This window comes from Peromyscus maniculatus, chromosome 17 (assembly GCF_049852395.1).
Source record: "Peromyscus maniculatus bairdii isolate BWxNUB_F1_BW_parent chromosome 17, HU_Pman_BW_mat_3.1, whole genome shotgun sequence".
Taxonomy (NCBI): Eukaryota; Metazoa; Chordata; class Mammalia; order Rodentia; family Cricetidae; genus Peromyscus; species Peromyscus maniculatus.
This window is the reverse complement of record NC_134868.1, coordinates 24813821-24834123: the sequence shown is the minus strand read 5'-3', so window position 1 is coordinate 24834123 and position 20303 is coordinate 24813821. Positions and strand designations below refer to the sequence as shown.

Below are 20303 nucleotides of genomic sequence, written 5' to 3'. Positions count from 1 at the left end.
CCAAAGTGAACCAAGGTTTTCAAGTACAGCACACTCGAAAAAGAAAGTGGGAGTGATATGTTTTTAAAAATTAATGATACAATCAGGTTCCCCGGAAATAAATGGCTGTGAACTCCGCAAGCCTTTACTAATAAATTGAGCATAATAAAACCCATGGCACTGCAATCACTTAAAGCAAAAGTGTTTAAATGAGGTGACACTTCAGAAAGACCGTGAGTATTAATGACTCTTCCCAGCTTGTATTTGTTTTTGAAATTTTCAGTATTTTATGACACTGTGGATGAGGAGAATTCGAAACCTGTTTGATTGTAGAATGTCTACATAAGACTCTCCCAGCTTTACGTCTTGCCTGTATGAGAGGGTCCTAAATGTAGGCACATCCAGAATCAAATATATCTATATATAAATATGAGCAGTAGGAAAAGACTGATTTAAACACAGCTTCTTTACCAAATCTTTTATGAATATTAAGTATTTATATGACTCATGGTCTTAATTTTCCCACTTCCATCTTATGGATTTACATGAATATTTTAAAGTTAATTTGCTGTTATGAGAAACCTACATTATATTTTTAAGAGAGGGTATTATAAATTATTTGTGATAAAATGGCATGTTGAATCTTCTAGGAAGTAAATCAAACATAAGACCCAATATAGTAAATATTTGGTTGTAAAGCTGTCAGCCCCCTCCAGGCCCCGCACATTTAAACTGGTGTGGTTAATTGTTTTATTGCTGTGGTCATATCAGAAGTTGGAATCAGCTTTATCTCAGTCAGACTTCCAAATGGATTCTGACAATGGCAGTCATAAATAATGAAAACCGCTGCTACAATTAGCGTAGAAATCAAACAGTGCTTATCAGAGAGATGTGAATAAGCACTGGAATCAAGTCAGTATATAAGGGGGGAAAAACTGCCAAGAAAAGAGGAGGAGAAAGGAAGGAAAGTCGCTCCTCGCAACCAGGGTGAAGGAAGGCAAACTCGAGGGGTAATTTGGTGTCCTCTGTGTTTGTAACGAATTCCCATGGTTTTACCTATGGAAGTTGGTAAAAGCAAGGCCGATACCATGCGGAGAGGAAATGGATTGCTACAGAAGAATTTTCTCATTGCGATTTACTGGTCTCTTTTTTTTTTTTTTTTGATTTTTGATTTTTGATTTTTCGAGACAGGGTTTCTCTGTGTAGTTTTGCGCCTTTCCTGGGACTCACTTGGTAGCCCAGGCTGGCCTCAAACTCACAGAGATCCGCCTGGCTCTGCCTCCCGAGTGCTGGGATTAAAGGCGTGCGCCACCACCGCCCAGCTACTGGTCACTTTTAAAGTGGAGCAAGGGCTGAAAAACACTTGTGTTCCCATCAAATATACAGATTTTTCAGATTGGAATACAAGAGAAGGGAAATACTTAGAGTCAGGGAAAAAATACACTAGTATATCCTCTGAAACTCTCTCTTATCCTGCGAAATGTCTATGTTCCAGAATAAAAACAACAACAACAACCCAAACAAGAATTCTCCGCTTCCTGAGCTATAACTTGGAACATTTTCCCAAGGTAACAACTTTTCGCCCTACTGGCGTCCAGATATAAAATCTACACAGAGAGAAAACAGAAAGCTACAGCCCTTAATTGCTCTCCAGGTATAAACATAGCTCGCCAGGCAGCTAAACATCCCACATGTCGAATCCTCGTGAAAAAAAAATACACACAACCCAAACTCCAGAATTCTCTGACCCTTTGCAGTCAGTAAGTCACAAGAACTCAAATCTCTTTAGGGCGAGTTCTAAAATTTAAACTATAAAGCAAACAGGATGGGGGGAACCTCGGCTGGAGTTTCTTCCACTGACTGGAAAAGTTTATTTTTGTTTACAGAAGGACACTGAACTTGACTTCAGATAGATCTAGGTTAAAGCCACCCACGAGTTCTGCTAAGGTCTCTTTCCTACCATGTTTTACAGCTGTCAGAGTGTGCAGGACTTGACCTAGGGGATGATGCTTCTGGGCTGGCGATGTGCTCAGTGATGCAGCTCTTGCTCAACATGTATGAGGTGCAAGATAGAAACCTAGCCCTAAAAAGGAGTGTGTATGTGTGTGTGTGTGGGGGAGATGGTTTATGTAAATGTGAAAAAAATCCCTTAAAATATATCGGTAAACATAGTAATCATAGAGGGACCTATAGTTTAAAGATTCCTTTTCAAACCGTCTGCAAACAGTGGCATCACCAACAAAGCTGGCGCTTAGGTCAGTAGTCTGCCATCACTGCAAGATGTCTCCCTGAAGAACTGCTCCCACACTTCCACTATTCAGTCTTCTCTTGGGCTAGGCAGTCCTGACTGTTTAGGATCTTCTGCTTGAAGGTGATCACCCTTGGGGACAATTAATCATTAAGCCGGAGTAATTCGTCTATCAAATTATTTCCCATGACCTAGTGATGTTTGTAAGATAGGCTATTCTAAAAAAAAAAAAAAAAAAAAAAAAAACAAAAAAGAAAAAACCCACACAGACAGTTTTGGCAAACATAGAGGAGAGAAGAAATGTTCCTGCCTGGGAAAAGGGGGAGCTGCCAGAGACGAAAGAGCTGGGACAGTCGGGTTGAGCTGGCTTTGTCTAAGGGAAGAACTAGGGGCAATATAGAGGAGTTGGTGTATAAGAAGCCACCAAAGACAATTCTGTGAAGGAGAAACACTTGTGAGATGTGGAGAATAAACCTCGGCTTCGTGAGACAAAGACTTATTAGCCTTATGTTCTTTGCAGTAGTTCTAACAGCATTAATTTAACTGATCCTTTTGCCTTTCACAGTCTCTATATTAACTGTTTGTCTAAAATTGGCAAAAAAAAAAGTATTTATTTTTATCTGCTGTGCTTTGAATTTTGGTAACCTTGGTCAGCAGGGCCAACAGCAGACCTTCCCATTATAACTTGAAACAGGACCAAAACAATAAATTGTAGCAAGAACAAAGTACACCTGAGGGCGGAATGCAGTGTGATTCAAATGCAAAGTTCGCTTGGATTAGATTAGCCAATTCTGTTTTATGATACTCATAAACTGAAAAATCTCTACAGGAAAAAAAAATTGAATAAATATAGCCAAGGCAGGTTGCATCACTTTAAAATAAGTTTATACTGAAAAAAATAAAAAGGAATTGGGACAAAGTAGACAGGATGGGCTAAGAACGAACATGGCAGCATAGCATTTATGCCTTAAATGAACGAGGGAGATCAGGAAACAGGGTTAGCCACACAGCCTGACTTCCTACCTCTCGAAGTACCTAGAACCTAGTCAAAGCAGGGAGGGACTTTGCTAAGAATGACACTTGAAAATAATATGGAAGAGAAAAGGGGCGCGGGTGATTCTCTCTCTCTCTCTCTCTCTCTCTCTCTCTCTCTCTGTGGCCGTCAGATGTTTTTATTTGTGTGTTTATTTTGCTGTGTGTGTGTGTGTGTGTGTGTGTGTGTGTGTGTGTGTGTGTTTTAAAACACGGTCTCAATAGCCTAGGTTAGCCCGGGACTCACCACAGTTTCATAACGAGGGTGACCTTGAACTCCCATCCTCCTGCCCCCACTCTTCCCAAAGGCTGGCATTACAGGTGTGCAACACCACTGAGTTTGGCGTGGTGATGAGGACTAAACTCAGGGCTTCATGCATCCCAGATAAGCAGTCAGGCAATTGAGTGACACGTAATGAGCAGCTCTGGGGAGGTGCCATTCCCAATGGGTGCACTGCGCACCACTCAATGTATTTTAGGAGACTCACAGACTTCTGTAACTATGAACAAATCAATTTGTGAATGCTTTTCCTATCCCCATGAAAGACCCCCTCATTATCAGCCCTCTCATCTCTTCTGCCAGCACCCTTCCCTCTCCTCTTCCTTGGCAACCACTCATCCACTCCCATCCGTACTGATGCCGATGTAAGACATTTCGGAGAAGACCCTACAATGTGTGCTCTCCTGTGCCCGGCTCGCTTCACTGAGCACTGTATTTTTTCCAAGGCAAACGTGGGCGTGAGATGGCTCAGGAATTATAAGGGTATTTGTCCCAAGCTTGACCTGAGTTCCATCTGTTCACCCCAACGGGTAGAGGAGAGAACCAATCCCTGAAAGCTGTCTTTTGACCTCCACATTCACACCTTAGTACATGTGTACCCATCCACCCACCCACCCACCCACCCACCCACATACACACACACACACACAAATAAATAAATGCAAAATATAAAGCTACACAGAGAAACCCTGTCTAGAAAAACCAAAATAAATAAATAAATAAATGCAAAATATGAAAAAAATTAAAACAAAGAGAAAGATATTTTAGTCCATATCAGACAATACATGCCTTTTCATATCTGAGCATTGCAGCGTGGGGATATGTCGTCTTTCATATAGCCATTTATTAGACGGTGGACATTTGAGTTGTTTCTATTCGGGGCCACTATGAAAACACCCTTAGGAATACGTGCACACAAGGTTTGGTGCATGCATGTCTTCATCTCTCCTGGAGTTACATTAGGAGAGGAGTCGCCGAGCCCCAGCACAGGGAGATGCTTGGCATTCTCAAGCCCTGCCAGATGCTCGCCACAGCTGATGCACTGCGTTCTCCCCATCATCAGTGTATGAGGGCCCCAAGTTCATGTTCTCGCCGCCACTCGTTACTATCAGTGCCTTCTCTAGGATATCACACTGTAAGGAGTGTTAAAATTTGCAGGGAGTCTTTGGAATATAGGTCATTGGTATCGACTTCAAGGGGAAAACGAGAATCACTGTTCTTTGTTGAAAGCTGTTCGTTCCATGGGCTTACTAGGAGACTCTATTCAGACCTCATCCTATATTCCTTTGTCTCCTAATGTGCCATTTTATTTCTTAGAAAACGCCTTCCCATTGCAATAACAACCACTCTTCAGTCAGATAATATAGCCTAATAACTACATGCTATACAAAGTAACTTCATCCTAAATGTACACGGACAAGAAACATTTGCTACAGCATCCATGCAAAAATTTAAATAACGCAAATGTTTACCAGAGAATGACTGCCTGAGTGAGACTCATATATTTGCTACGGAACATTGCATGGCTAACTTAAAGCAGGAATATGGACTTACATCTTCAGTTCCTGAGGAAAGCCACACACACACACATATATATTTTTTAAGTTGAAAAGCTCCAGTTACGCAATAGCGTATGTGGTATGATCACCCTTCGGGAAACTAAGGAATAGAGAAGAAACAGATATAAATGTGCCTGCGTTCTCAGCCTGAATAAAGAGGAGGAAGTATAAATAACTTATGACGGTCCATTTAGAATGGATTGGATGCAAAGAAAACGATGAGACAGAATAGGTTTGAAGGTTGTTTTTTTTCCTCACGATTACTACCTCAATAACTAAAAATAAAGGAAAAAACTAAAACATTTTAAAAATGGATTTTGTTGATGTGCATTTTAATAGTTCAGATTCAAAAACCACCTTCTCTAGAAAAAGCTGTGTTTCCAATCCTTCCTACTTTGAAGAAATGAAGTTGTGTGTGTTTTCCTTCTTCACACATGGATCATCTTTTTTTTTTTTTTTTTTTTTTTTTTTTTTTTTTAAGATTTATTTATTTACAGTGTTCTGTCTGCATGTGTCCTTGCAGGCCAGAAGAGGGCACCAGATCTCATTATAGATGGTTTTGAGCCACCATGTGGTTGCTGGGAATTGAACTCAGGACCTTTGGAAGAGCAGCCAGTGCTCTTAACTTCTGAGCCATCTCTCCAGCCCATGGATCATCTTAAAAGAGAATAAAGAGCCATTTGTTCCCAAGCAACAACTGTAATTCAAACATGGAAATGGGTAGATCGATCAGTATAAATATGACAAAAATAAAATAATCGACCACTCTCTGGTATCAAGCTTTTATTTATTTAGGATTTTATTTTTATTTTCAGTGTGTGTAGGGTGTGTGTATGTGTGTGTGTGTGTGTGTGTGTGTGTGTGCGCGCGCGCGCGTGTGTGCAGGTGACTATAGTGTCCACAGAGACAAGAAGCAGGTGTTGGGATCCCTAGAAGCTGAGATTAGAAGTTGGTGGGAGCCTTCCAATAAGGGTGCAGGGAACTGAATTCAGGTCCCTCACAAGAACAATGCATGCTCCTAACCATAGAACCACCTCCTATTTGTCAATATTTATCATCACAACAACTGTACCTGACAGAAGCAACTTAAGGAAGAAAGCTGACTTTATTAATTTACTTTAGCTCAGGGTTTCAGAGCAATCAGCATCTCATGAGTGAAGAGAGCAGTTAATGCCAGGTAGGACTAGGAAGCAGACCAAAGGAGGATGTCGATAATCAACTCACTTTCTTCTTTTTCCAGCTTTATTCCACTGGACCATCAGCCTAGGGAATGGTGCTGCCCACCCAAGGCATGCCTTCCTCTCTCAGGTAATCTCCTCTGGAAATGTCCTCAAAGAGAGGCCACAGGTGTACTTCACCAATATCCTATGTGATTTCCAAGGCAGGCAAGTTGCATTGGACATTAACCATCCACCTGTGTCATGTTGATGGAGGAGTATTTTCTATGTCACTACTGTAGAGGGTAGCTGTTCCAGCTTTGACCTGGAAGTACTACCCCCATTGAGGCTTCCGGTAACTGCCATGCCTATGAGGCGGGGCCGAGAGATGAGCCCTTAAGACCCAAGATCCAGATGTGCCAGCTCTCTTGGTTCCTGGATCCTGGACGCTGGAGGTAGACCAAGCAGAGTTCTCCAGAGAACACCGCTGGACTGCACTACACCTTTCCCAGACCCTGTAGCCTATCCCTTCACTTGTGAGTTACCCCACAAAATAAACCTCCCTTTCAACTATGTGGAGTGGCCTTAATACTTCCACCAATATACTACAGGTGAGGAAAAACAGCACAATTTTCTGTTTTGCAGCAATAATCTTGTGTTTCCAGAGAATGGTGACAATGAGCTTTGTGCTCCACACTTAATACTACAACCACAGTCTAGTGGAGGCAAGCCCCTGTAAGATGTCCCCTCCACAATCATCTGGGATGCAGCCATGGGGAGGGGGAGTCCCTCGGTCCACCGAAATTTGAGGTGCTCACCAAGGTGGATTTGATGAAAACCCCGGTTATGTCTTCAAGCAGAAAAAGTGGGGGTAGAGTGAATATTATGAATACCCCTCCCCGCTTTTCAGGATTGGATTTGTCAGGCTTCCAGGGGAGGGGACTTGTATGGATACTGAATGAAGGTTTGGTGGAGAAAACGAGAAAGCCTAGGTTGTGAATCCACTGACTTGTAAAGAAAGAACAAGTTTAATCCTCACGAAGGATTTATACACTCAAACCACAAAAAAAAAAAAAAAAAAAACAAAACTGATTTTCACAACCATCTGCAATTAGAGTAATGCTAAAATATTTCTTCTTATCAAAGAGGTACTCTGAAAATGAATTTTCTTTTTACTTACTCATTATGCCTTTAGAACAAACAGCCCAAGCCCCGGAGATGATAATACCCCTGCCACATATCTGCTGGTATCTGATAGGCAGACTGTGGGAGGTGCTGGTCTCAATATGCATATGGTTTGGCACGAAGCAGCAGGTGTTTAATAATTGCGACTGAAACAGCACCACGGTGCTTCACAATGTGTATCCAAAATTGGCAACGTGGCAAGGAACCAGATACAAGTTTAGCAGTAAGCCCTGGGCTCAAGACATCAGACCCATAAAGGCCAAGGCAGGGGAAAGGATTAGTCCCACTGCGTCCCGAGGAGGCCTCTAAGCTACATCTATCTCCTCACACCTTCTGGTAGGTAATCTACAAAGCTGCTTGACCGCCAAGCCTGAAAGAAGAGCTCGCCTACTTAGCCAAAATGAGTTAACAATCAGTTAGGTAGGGGAGCTAAAAGAGGGATGGAAGAGGGAAGCCACTAACATGAAACGGTGATAAACTGGGGCTACTTAACTTGTGTCTTTAGTAGAGAAATTTCAGGTTGAGTAAACATGACCATCTAAATCCTTTAATCCCACCGCTGACATTTATAGCGACGGAGGGGGATTAATCATTTGATCTCCAAATGAATCATTTTAAGCAGTTAATATTTAAAAGTAATAAACTTTGGAGTTGCAGTAATTAGCCCAGTAGATCTGATTAATGCCTCGGGTTTTTGTCTCTTTTTATAAAACCCAATTTTCGAGACACACAAAAAGCTGAATTTCCTCAGTCCCGGTACAACAGAAAACACAAGACAGGGTCTGAGATTCCTTTCATTTTTGTATGATGACAGAGGTGAGGGAGAAGACTGGAGAAGTGAGAAGTTTGGGGTCTAACTGGAAATTCATTGCAGCATTAAGTGCTAAATGGTAAGACCATATGCTCATATTTCTTTTGAAGTCTAGGATCAGTTCCCATTATTCAATATAATGGCATCCAAGACTAAACTAAATTTCAGTCTTTAAAATTAAAAGCATTTTCCTCTTGGCTCTTGAATATTCCTCTGACAATTGCCAACATGTCTGAAGGTTTAATATATTTTCATACTCTAGAAACATACAAATAAAATATAAATAAGAAGAATAAGAAAAGTAATTTTTTTTCTACTCCATGCCCAAAGCCAGGGTAAAAATGGTGCAGAGACACAGAGATATTATTGTTATTACTTTTGTTTATTTATTTGTGTGACTGCACACGAGTGTGGTGATATTTTATCTGTGCTGTTTAGAAATTCGTCTCCACGCGAGTGTGCATGCACGTGTATGCAGGTCAAAGTGCAAGCATGGGGTGAGCATGCCGAGGTCAGAAGACAGCTTGTGGGTGTCCATTCTCTCCTCCACCATGTGTGTCCCAGGGATCAAACTCAGAACTTCAGACTTGGCATCAAGTGCCGTTGTTACCCACGGAGCCATCTTGGCAGCCCCACATAATTAATATTTTAATCAGAGGAGTTATAAATACTATTTTTATATCTGCCCGGTGCTATTTATGACATTCTAAAATTATATGTATAACTTCATGTCCTACATTTTAAGAATTACGAATTCAATTCTTTTCATCTATTCGGAACATACACTATACAGAAGCATTTAAATACTATCATTTTAGTAATATTGTTAATAGTCAACTGCCTTCACCCACTCGTAATCAATATCTAAGTGCTTAGACTTTTTCTATTAGGAAACTGAGGAAATATTTGAAAGGCAAGTTCCCACTGACATGACACCACCTCTTAATTCTTGGAGCATGATCCGGGATATGTCATGTGTGTTATTATTGTAATGCGCTTCCACTCAATAGAACCTTTTGGTACTACGGCATCTGAGGTTGTTTTTAAGTGAGGACTGTGGTTATAGCTCAGCAGAGACTCCATGATTGCACACGCCACCAAATGGAATCTCACCCTGGCTGAACTTGAATGAGAAGAAAACTACAAACCCCAAATGTGCCACATTCAATTAGCCATGTTTGACCATGTCTACTTTTGGTTTGGTGTGGGGATTGCTGGTTAAGAAAGTTTCATATGCAGGAAAACTCACCAAAGCAGACACTTTATGCTCTGTAAGAAATGCAGCCACCACAAGTCTCAATCAGATATGGCGCTCTGTACCGAGCCCACCGGGTTCCTCCATGCCCTGTCAATCCCTAACGGACAAGCATTCCCCTGCTTCTTATAGATCAGCCCTGTCTGCTCTTTGAGCATGTTAATGGAGCCATGCGGCATGGACTCTGGATCCTTTTGATTAGTGGAATGTTTCTGATATCCTTCCATGTTGTCACATGTCAATGTCATTCTTTGGTACTCTCAGGTCACGTTCACTTGAATGAATAACCCAGGCTTTGCAAAAATTCATTTACCTGGTGAACTTTCTCTGGGCCCATTATGAACACGGGGGCTATGAACACATGTTCTTAATTGTTTCGAGTAAATACTTGGGAAATTGAATTCCTGGATCAGGGGATGTGGCGGGGTGTTATAGTTAACTGCCTATAACAAATTGCCGGTTTCCAAAGTGGTTGTGCCAATTCACATTTCACTTTCCGTGAGCGATGTATGAGAAATGCATTATTCCAAATTCACCCTCACATGACACTGCCAATCAGTTCCCTTTCTAAACAGTCACAGGGCAGTTGTGTTTATTTGTGTGTGCGAGTGTGTAGGCACGAACATGCCACGGCACACATGGCAGAGGACAACTCACTGGTGTTGGTGCTCTCCTCCACGCTATGGGTCTTGGGATTGCATGTCCCATTTATCAGGCTCGGCAGCAAACTCCTTTAACCTATCCAGACTTTTTGCCAGGCTTATTTTTTGGTGTTTTTTTTGTTTGTTCGTCTTGTGGATACAGGTTCTCACTAAGTATCCCAGGCTAACTTTTGATCACCTTGCCTCCACCTCCCAAGTATGAGATTCGCTGAATAACTGAATACCTAACCCCAAAAGTTGTTCTTTTTAATTCCAGCAATTCTAATGGAGGAGCTAAAGGTTCCCATTGTACCTGTAATCTTCATCTCTTTGGTGGCTAATGATTCTGTGTACTTCATCTGATATATATTAAAATGTGTGTACTTTTTAGGTAACATTTCTTATACAAGTTTTCTTATAAATGATGTAGGCACTCTTTTTGATATACTATAGATTATATCTTTTATAGACACACTATCTATTATTCTATATATCGTATATTATATGATATTCTATATACAAGCCCTTTGAACACATACATACACACATGTACACAGAAATATTTCTTCATAGACCATAGCTTGCATTTTCATTTGCTTAAAGATACTGTACGTAAGCAGAACTATTTGTTTGATGGAGTCTAATTCGTGAAGATTTCTTTAATATTTAGTCTTTTATAACCTAAGAGATTTTACCTACTCCGAGATATTCCAGAACACATCTAACTTCTTATGCTGTTTTATAGTAGAAATTGAAAAGAAAGAGCCAACAAGAAAAATGGTTTGGAATGACCCTACTTATTCCTGGAACTGACCAGCTCTTGTCTGTGTGGAATGTGACAAGTCTGGCTCTCATATTTCCTCACCTCTCTGAACGACTTACTAAATGGCAAAGCTTTCTCAACTGCGGAAGTATGTAGTGACAGAAAATGGCAGGCGATGGCCTTGAGACTACGATTTAAGAATACAGAAGCTCAAGAGAAGGAAACGGAGAAAAAGGCTTTGATAGAATTATGTATCTAAAGGGTTAAAATTTCCTGCGGCACCAGAGACTGGCTTGTATTTCATCTCTGAGCTAAATCTAAAGAGCTTACAAAAGAACCTTGGTGTTGACTCTGTAATGCCAGCATTAGAGGTTGAAGTTCTAGGACTGTGGTGTTGGAGGCCAGCCTGGGCTACACAGTAAATTCCAAGACAGCCTGGGCTACAGTGTGAGACCTTGTCTCAAAATCACACAGAGATAGGAAGGAGAGGAATGGAGAAAGAAGTGTGTGTGTGTGTGTGTGTGTGTGTGTGTGTGTGTGTGTGTGTATGTGTATACGTGTATGAGTATGTATGTGTGTGTGGTGTGAGTGTATGTGTGTGTGCATGTGTGTGTCTGTGTATATGTGTGTGAGTGTGTGTGTGTCTGTGTGTGAGTCTGTGTATGTGTGTGAGTCTGTGTGTGTTGTGTGTGTGTGAGTTGTCTGTGTATGTGTGTGTGTTGTCTGTGTATGTGTGTGAGTGTGTGAGTATATGTGTGTGTGCATGTGTGTTTCTGTGTATATGTGTGTGTGAGTGTGTCTGTGTATGTGTGTGTGTGTGAGTGTGTCTGCGTATGTGTGTATATGTGTGTGAGTCTGTGATGTGTGTGTGTCTGTGTGTGTTGTCTGTGTATGTGTGTATGTCTGTGTATGTGTGTGTGTGTTGTCTGTGTATGTGTGTGTATATGTGTGTGAGTGTGTATATGTGTGTGTGTCTGTATATGTGTGTGTTGAACTGTATCACCTTTGGGCTGGGCTCCTGACACGAAGGCCAGGCTTAGCTCTGTCTGGCTGACTTGGGAGGTGGTTTTTGTCTCCTGCCCTCAGACTGAATGACGTACATGCTGCGCTCCCAAAGCAGAGATTATTTTCTGGTGATTTAAAACTGGACGTGTTCCCCTCAAAGACCCACACTAGTAATTCAGCCGGTGTCAATACTGTGCTGTCTCTTCATCCTCCCGGGGATTCTCAAAATCCCAATTTTGCCGTCGGGGACTCTGTAAGTAAAATTTTACTGTCTCCATATGTCATGCTCTTTTATGCGTGCCTTTGAATAAAGCCTCGGAGAGCCCCATTTGTGAATTGCTTCTTTGTTGATACTGTTTCTTTCTGCTCCTTCTTCAGCCCCCAAAAGGTAAGCGCACAGAAAGTTCTCACTTTCGGAATGTACCGTGTGCAGAAGTTGATGAGGATTGGCTGTGGTCCCCTGTGAAAATGACACGTAGGATGCCAGGATGGAGCACGGAGCTCAACAAGCCGTGTGGATCGGAAGAACTCCATCAGCTGCACCCTGGACCTGAGACCGCCTCTTTGGAAGCTTGAGCTCTTCATTCCAGCCAGGGAGACCCTTCTTCCTCTTCCAGGACACTCTTCTGTGAGTTGTCCGCTGGCTGTGCTGGGAGGAGGTCCCCCGGGTAGGTCACAGCGGAGCCCTTGGATGCCAAGTGATCCACAGAAGGACAGCGGAGTTCAGTCATGGTTGGGGGTCCGAGAGAAGAGTTGTGGAATCGGCTCCTACCTCTCCCAGAATCAGAGGAAAACCAGCTTACCTATCTTTTCATGTGGACTCCTCATTCTGAAGGGTGTATTCCTGCTAATTATCCACCAAATTGATATCTGTCTTAGTTTTGGTTTCTACTGCTATGAAAAGACACCATGACCATGGCAACTCTTTTTTTTTTTTTTCCTTTTGGTTTTTCGAGACACCGTTTCTCTGTGTAGCTTTGCGCCTTTCCTGGAACTTACTTGGTAGCCCAGGCTGGCCTCGAACTCACAGAGATCCGCCTGGCTCTGCCTCCCGAGTGCAGGGATTAAAGGCGTGCGCCACCACCGCCCAACCCATGGCAACTCTTGTAAAGGAAACATTTAATTGTGGTGGCTCGTACCACTCAGAAGTTGAGTTCATTAATTATCATCATGGTGGGAAGTGTGGAGGCATGCAGGCAGACATGTGGTTATATGTGTGTGTGTCTGTATATGTGTGCTAGATCCGAGAGTCATTACATCTTCTTCATAGGCAGGCAACAGGAAGTGATCTAACCGTCACACTGAGGGACAAAAGAGACCTCAGAGCCCACCCCTACAGTGACACACTTCCTCCAACAAGTCCACACCTCCTAATGGTACCACTTCCTTTGGGGGCCATTTTCTTTCAAACCATCACAGTATCTGTCTTCAATTTGTAAATGTTGCTTACTAATTCATATTTTTAAAGGATTCATATTTATTTTTATTGAGCATGAGTGTTTTGCCTGCATGTATGTCTGTGTGTCTGTGTACTGCCTACTTTCCTGGTGTCCCCTGAGTTCAGAAAAGAGCACTGAATCCCCAGGAACTGGAGCTGATGGTTGTGAGCTACCATGTGAGTGGTAGGACTTGAATCCAGGTCCTCTGTAAGAACAAGTGCTCTTAATGCTGAGTCATTTCTCCAACCCTATTATTACATAGATCTTCTCTATGTACACAAGTTAGAAATGTATTTTCCTTGCTATAGTGGTTTTGTTTGGGGGTATTATAGTTTATATGCAAATAGTTTTAAATAAAAATTGTCATCTAAGCATATTATTCCTCCTACAGTTTCTGCTCCCACTGAAGTCCCCTCTAATTTTGGGTTGTCTGTGTAGTCCCTGAAACAGACTATATGGATTCACAACCATTTTCTCCTGGCCACCTCTGTTATAAAAACTCCTGAACAAAAATAGAATGTTTCTTTTCATCCTGTAGCAAAGAAGGACCATGCAGCAGAGTTCTGAAAAAGGGAGTTGCTGGAAGTCTCAGGGGAGTCAAGAGAAATCGTTCAACACGTAGAAGGGGCCACACACCCTTGCATTCACTCCTGTTTCAGCAGGAACACAGCAGAAGTGCATCAACCACTTAGGGATCCGCAGGATAAGAGCCACACACTAAGGGTGGCAGAGCAGAAAAGATGGAGGATCCTGGCTGCTGGGTGGCAGCTTTGATCACTGGCCATTCATATTATTTGGGAGAACATCATTCCTTCAGGTGTTTCAGTCACTGTGTCTGGAGCTTTCTGCTACTCATCGCCCAAGCCGTCCGTGTGTTACCCCGACTTCAAATTAACTTCTAGAATTCTTAGTGCTTTTTTTCCCCCCAACATTTGTCTTTAATCCATCTTAATTTATTTCTGAATATGTTGAGAGATATGGGTCCAATTTCATATTCTTCCAGATGGATAACCAGTTGTGCCAGCTCCATTTATCAGCTCCTACTGAATTAGATTTTTTTGTTTTGTGTTAAGTGTCTCTATATCCTTCGATCTATTTCTAAAATGTTACTCTGTGACACTGAACTGCTTCTTAGTGTTTGTACCAACAACACATCGATGTGACACAGTACTTCATACTATAGACAGTGTACACAAGGCCACTCCAGCCCCACTATTCACCTTTTACATGTGTTTTGCATCTAATTTTAGACTTTCATTCTTCCAAATGAATTTTAAATCATTTGCTTGAATTTACAATAATCCAAGCTCACTGGGATATCATTCAACAGCTTTCATTTTTGTGTATTTATTTTGTGAGAACTGTTTTTTTTTCAGATTGCCATCTTCTCATCCCCAAATCACTCTCTTCCTAGTCATTCAGATCTTATTTGTTGTATAGCAGTATTTCATGAAGTCTCCATGTCATTCTCTTAAAGAGTTCTTCAGTGATAGTTGCCATTATGGCAGTACAGTTTTTACTTCCAAATTTAGCCAATTATCAATAATTAACAATTATTATGACCTCTTAATAATAACAGTAGATAAGATGCACCAGACATTCTTTTAGGTGGTTCACATATTGGCACTCACACTTAAAATCTACAGGTAAGAAAATGCCTATTAATCCAAGCACTGCAGAAGCTGAGACAGGCTGTTGAGTTCAAGGTCAACCTTGCCCATACAATGAGTTCTAGACCAGTGTTTCACTATACAGTGAAAGTCATTTTTAAAAACAAAAATGAACAAATAAAACTTGAAACAAAGACACAGCAAAAAAAAAAACACAAAGAAACTGAGGCACAGAAAAATTAAGTATATTTCAAGCAAACTCTCTGGTTAAGATAAAACGGCCACACAGCTAATGAATGGCCAAGCTGAGATTCAAACACATGTTGTCAGGATCTCAATCTATACTTTTAACTTGTATATTATAATACTTATGTTGTCTATATGTTAAGCTTGAATTAATTTACATATCAAATGCACTTCAGATTCTATCTTTATATTCTACAGCACATGGTTTTGTGGGCATATAATCACATAGTGAAAAAAAATTGCTGATTTAACTTTTTCCAAAATATATATCCACCATTTTTTCTTCTCATATCACAGATACCAAAATATCAAAATAATTTTCATTACTAATTTTGACATTAGGTGAATCATTTATATGCTACTGATTTTAAATGAAAGACCCTAGTATCTCACTATTTAGAGTACTGTTTAGATGTTTCAAAGAACATCTTAAATATGACATATTTATATATCTGTATCATCTAAAATTTGATGTACTTATGTATATCTATCATCTTTAATATGATATATATATATATATATTTCATGGGTTCTTTCTTGTTCTTACTTAGTATGTTTTCCTTTAAAAAGAATGTCTTCTAAATTTTATCTAAAACTTTTCCACCATCTACTGATAACATCATGCTTTTATATTTTGATTTATTAACCTTATTATGTTAACAGATTTTCTAACACCAAAAAAGCCTTCCATTGCCTGTAAGATTAATAAATACTTGGTTAATAATTTGATCTACTGGACTCTTTCCCTTATATATTGGTGGGGTTTGACATGAAGAAAGTGATTTAAAAACGTACACAGTACAGAGGAACAATGTAGTCTATACAGCTCCTACCCTGCATCACTTGAGGAGGACTGTGCCAGACAGCTTTTGAAACACTGGATTGAATGTACTCAAGGCTAATTTTTCTTAACAAGTCTTTCTTCCTGCTCTGCAATTTTCTGGATTAATCATCGTTTTTGAGAAGCAATAATTCCTCTGAGGTTTTCATACTCCTGTTTTAGCCCCCATTTAGTGGATACAACCCCTCCATCATGTTCTGAGTTCTTAACATGCACGTTCATATTTAGGAGACTTTATTTAATTAGTCTGTGCTCCTAGAGACTGAACCCAGAGCCTCACACATTCTAGGCAAGTACTCTACTGTGAAGCTATGTCCTTACCCTCCCTCTTTCTTCCCTTTTAATTTGGAGACAGGGTCTTGAACATGTGCTCTTCCTGCCTCAGTCTCTACGTCAGAGGAGAGCTTGGACATCATGCCCAGCCCCAGCCCTTTTAACAAATCAACATTTTTCTTTGTTTTAAATTCTAGTTTTACATTGGTGGCCTAACTCTTACTTCCTTTGGTGTATTTTCTGCTGTTTCCTCATTTCTTAAGATGTATGGCAAGTTCTGTCACTGTTGGTTTTTATTCTTTAAATATATTCCTTGTCGATATTTTTTCATTATTATGGCTTTTAGCATCTTCTATAAATTTTAGAAGTAGAACATTTTTTTTAAAAAAAATTTTCTATTGCTTCTGTTCACAATCAATGAACATAATAATCCATGGGGAGAAAAAGCATTTTGGTTTATCTTTCTGTCATTTAATTTTACTCTATTTTGTGACCACATTTTGATTATACAATCTCATGAATATTTTGTTTCACTTTTTTATGATTATAGACATACCTAATTGGTTTCTGAAAATTATTCCACCATACTGTAACTGCACCATTTCTATTCAGCATTATAATTTCGGTACAGACACATATTGTAGCTAAAGAGAGAGTCTCACTGTGCACTTTGGAGCCCGGCTGGCCTCAAACTCATGACCCACCTGATTCAGCTTTCTGAGTTTGAGGGTCATCTATACAAACCACCAGGCTTACCAGCTTGTTCTCTTATTTTTTCTTTTACATCTGGCTGATCCTGAAGAGGACAATTTAAAATAACACATTATAAGTGTCTTTTAATGAGGTTTCTTTTTTTTTTATAATACTTTTTGCTTTATAAACTTTTAACTATTACACCTTTTAATGGATGTAATTGAAGAGTCCGCCTTTGTTGTATGGGTGGGTTTGAAACTCTGGGCCTCACATAGGCTATACATAAGTACTCCATCTCAGAGCTATTCCCCCGTTCCTATTAAATTTTTTTAATAATAACGTCTATCTTTATAGATCTTAATAAAGGTACCCTTATTTTGTTTACTGCATGCATTTACCTGGTGTCTCTTTATTTTTAACCTTTTAAGAAGGCGTTTTCAGCATGTTCCTTATGAATACCAATAACTTTTATGAACCACGTGAATAGCTTATGTCAAAGTTCTGAACATTTATATTTCATACAATGCGTGTTATAGACGTGATTCCTTCCATCTCGCTTTATGATTATTCATGATTTTCCTTGTTTCCTCCTTTTCCTGGGAGCTGTTTTTGCTAATTTGGCCAGATTGCTATTCATTCCCCTTTCCCCCTGCTAATTAGGTAGGTCTATTGTGCGTTTTCATTCCCCTAATGATCACCTTCCTTTCCTGACATTCATATTCAAATGCATGTTTTTCATTATTTCATGAATGCAAGATAGCAATTATTTCGCTCAGAGAAAGCTCTGTTTCTTAAGGGTTTCCCCTCCTTCCCTTCAGATGAAACGTGGTTTTGGAAGGAATTCGCTGACTTTTGGCACCACTTTTCCCAGCCCTCGGAGTTTGCAGAGATTCCTGAGCACCTTTCCTTGAAGCCCCATCCTCCTGTGAACCTGTCCATCTGGGTGATCCTTCTACCTTCCCTGCCGCTCTGCCCTCACTGTGTGAGGTTTCGCTCTCATCTTGCCCCGTCCTGGCCCTTCCATCTTATTCAGTGGCTGTCTCTTCTTGAAGACTATGGCCCAGTGTCGTTGATAGACTCTCTAAATCTTTACCTGCCCTAAATGTGTATCCTTTTCGCTGACAGACAAATGACATGCAGCCCAAGTCCGCTTTGAAAGCGCAATGTCCTTCTCGCTTCAGCCTCCCAAGTGCTGGGACTACAGTCACGACCCTCCACATCGGGCTAATATGTATGATGGGTGTCGAGATGTGCTACCTCGGATATGGCCCTTTGCATTTGAGAAAATGGTAGGAGCAAAACAGGTTATGATTGGCAGCTAAGAACTATGTTTTCAAGAATGCATTTACTGTTTATTCCGGTCAGTAAGGGAACTCAAAGCAAGATGAAAGCCGGGCATCTCTTCTTCATTTTTTTATATGTGTATCCTTCACTTTGGACAACCGCTTATCTCTGCAACACAGTCATGTTCATCGCTCAAAGACTGTCTCTCTGGGAGTTGGCAACCCCTAGACTGTCTCATTCCCTCATGGCTGAAGGCACAAAGGTAAGGAAGAGAACCGACAGGCCTCTTACGCTGCTGTCCTTACACAACGCGTAAGCCTGGTTCTGAACTCCTAAACCAGTCGGGTCTTAGAGGCCTTGAAGGTCACTGAGGATGGAGTCTTCCACTATAACCCACAGTTCCTTGTAAGAGCAGGAACTAAACACTGAAGGACTCTGAGGACGGGTGGAACAATAAGGCGTGAACTGTGTCTCTGCCCCTGGGTTGAACTAGGACGTTCTAAACTGTAGATTAGAAGATTACTGTCTAGCAGGGGGACTCTCTGACAATGAACAAATAGATTCTCTGGCCCTCTCCATTAAGATTTAATCCACATGGACCTATGAACCACCTGGATGGGAAAATGCCCTCCAAGAAAGCTGTCTGAGACACTTAAGAAACAGCATGAAGTCTACCTAAGAACGGAAGTAATAAGCACAGTGGTCCCCTTGGCTGTTGCCCACTCTTGCCCCATGAGAGTGGGTTTTTAGGGGGGGGGTTGGCCATGCTCACCCCATGAGAATCCTTTCTTCTCAGGGATCTCCTTGGCTACTGGCCACTCCCACCCAGAAGAGTGCCTTGTAGTCTTCTGTAACATACACTATCTTCTGTGTTACCCACTGTCTCATCTGGATTCTTCTGGTGGACATCACAAGGATCAGCTAAGGGAGAGGCTTGCAGAGGAAGAGCCCAGTAACAATCACTGCCCTGAATCAGCAGTCAGCGTGGAATCCAGGCACAGCACAGCCTCATGGGAGAAAACCCTTCACAAGGTGAGGGCCATTATCCGTGACGTCAAGGCTGTGCCCTGGAGTAAAAGTAACGCCTAAGAAACAGGATGTCCACTCCAGCAAAGGACACCTTGCTGAACTAGAACCAAGATAGTGATCATCCAGACCACAGTTAGAGTGGCAGTTACCTACTCACGCGTCCTTCCTGATTCCCGTCATGATTCTTCCTCTTTTTAAAACTAAAGCTCCTATCAGTTCCCCAAAGACAGACTTTGGGGCTCTTTTCCTGTTCTTCTTCCTAATGTGAACATGGATTATATGTCTTTTTTTTTTTTCTTTCTGGTTTTCATCACTACTTATTTCTTTAGCTGTTGTAATGAGAAGGATAATCAAGCCTGGACCTTTGGGAGCCCAGAGACCATCTGTTGCCCTTAATCTCTGGTACAAAGGTCATTCTCCCCTTAGCCCCCTTCTGTGAAGCAAGTCACCAAGTCACAACCCAGAAGAAGCCCTGCACTCCATTCTGAAGTTTAGAGTGCGGTGTAAACTATCTCCCTGGCTCTCGAGGGTTCATCCTCTGTGTGACGCCCATGTTGGTTTGTCAACACACACTAATTAATGTGCCTTTTCTCTTGCTAGTCTGTCTGCTGTCTATTTGTTTTATGGATCCAAAGTGTCAAAAACACTAACAAATTGAAATCCAGGATGTTTTATTTCTATTATCAGTATCAAATAATATTCCATCGGCCCATACCTCTTCGATATGATCTTACCTCTTCACCCAATCTAAGCATAACCATACACATTTATCTGCGGCCAGAATTCTCATGTCTTTATGTAAGCTCCCATGACACATAAATAATACACGTGTGTGCTCTTCTTGGCCGGACCAGTCTTTGGGTAGAATGGCCATGGTTACAGACTTAGTGACGGGTGAGAAGAGGCGCCCTTCCTTTTCACAGCATCTCCTCTTTGGACAGGATCCTAGGGTTGTCGTTTCCTATCCCGACCA

The 20303-nt window shown here is 41.2% G+C and overlaps 1 protein-coding gene across 12 annotated transcripts in view; it reads right to left on the bottom strand.

The window, feature by feature from the left end:
- Window positions 1-20303, bottom strand: part of Tenm3 (teneurin transmembrane protein 3) — a 1310468-nt gene that overhangs the window by 436184 nt on the left and 853981 nt on the right. The window lies entirely within an intron of this gene.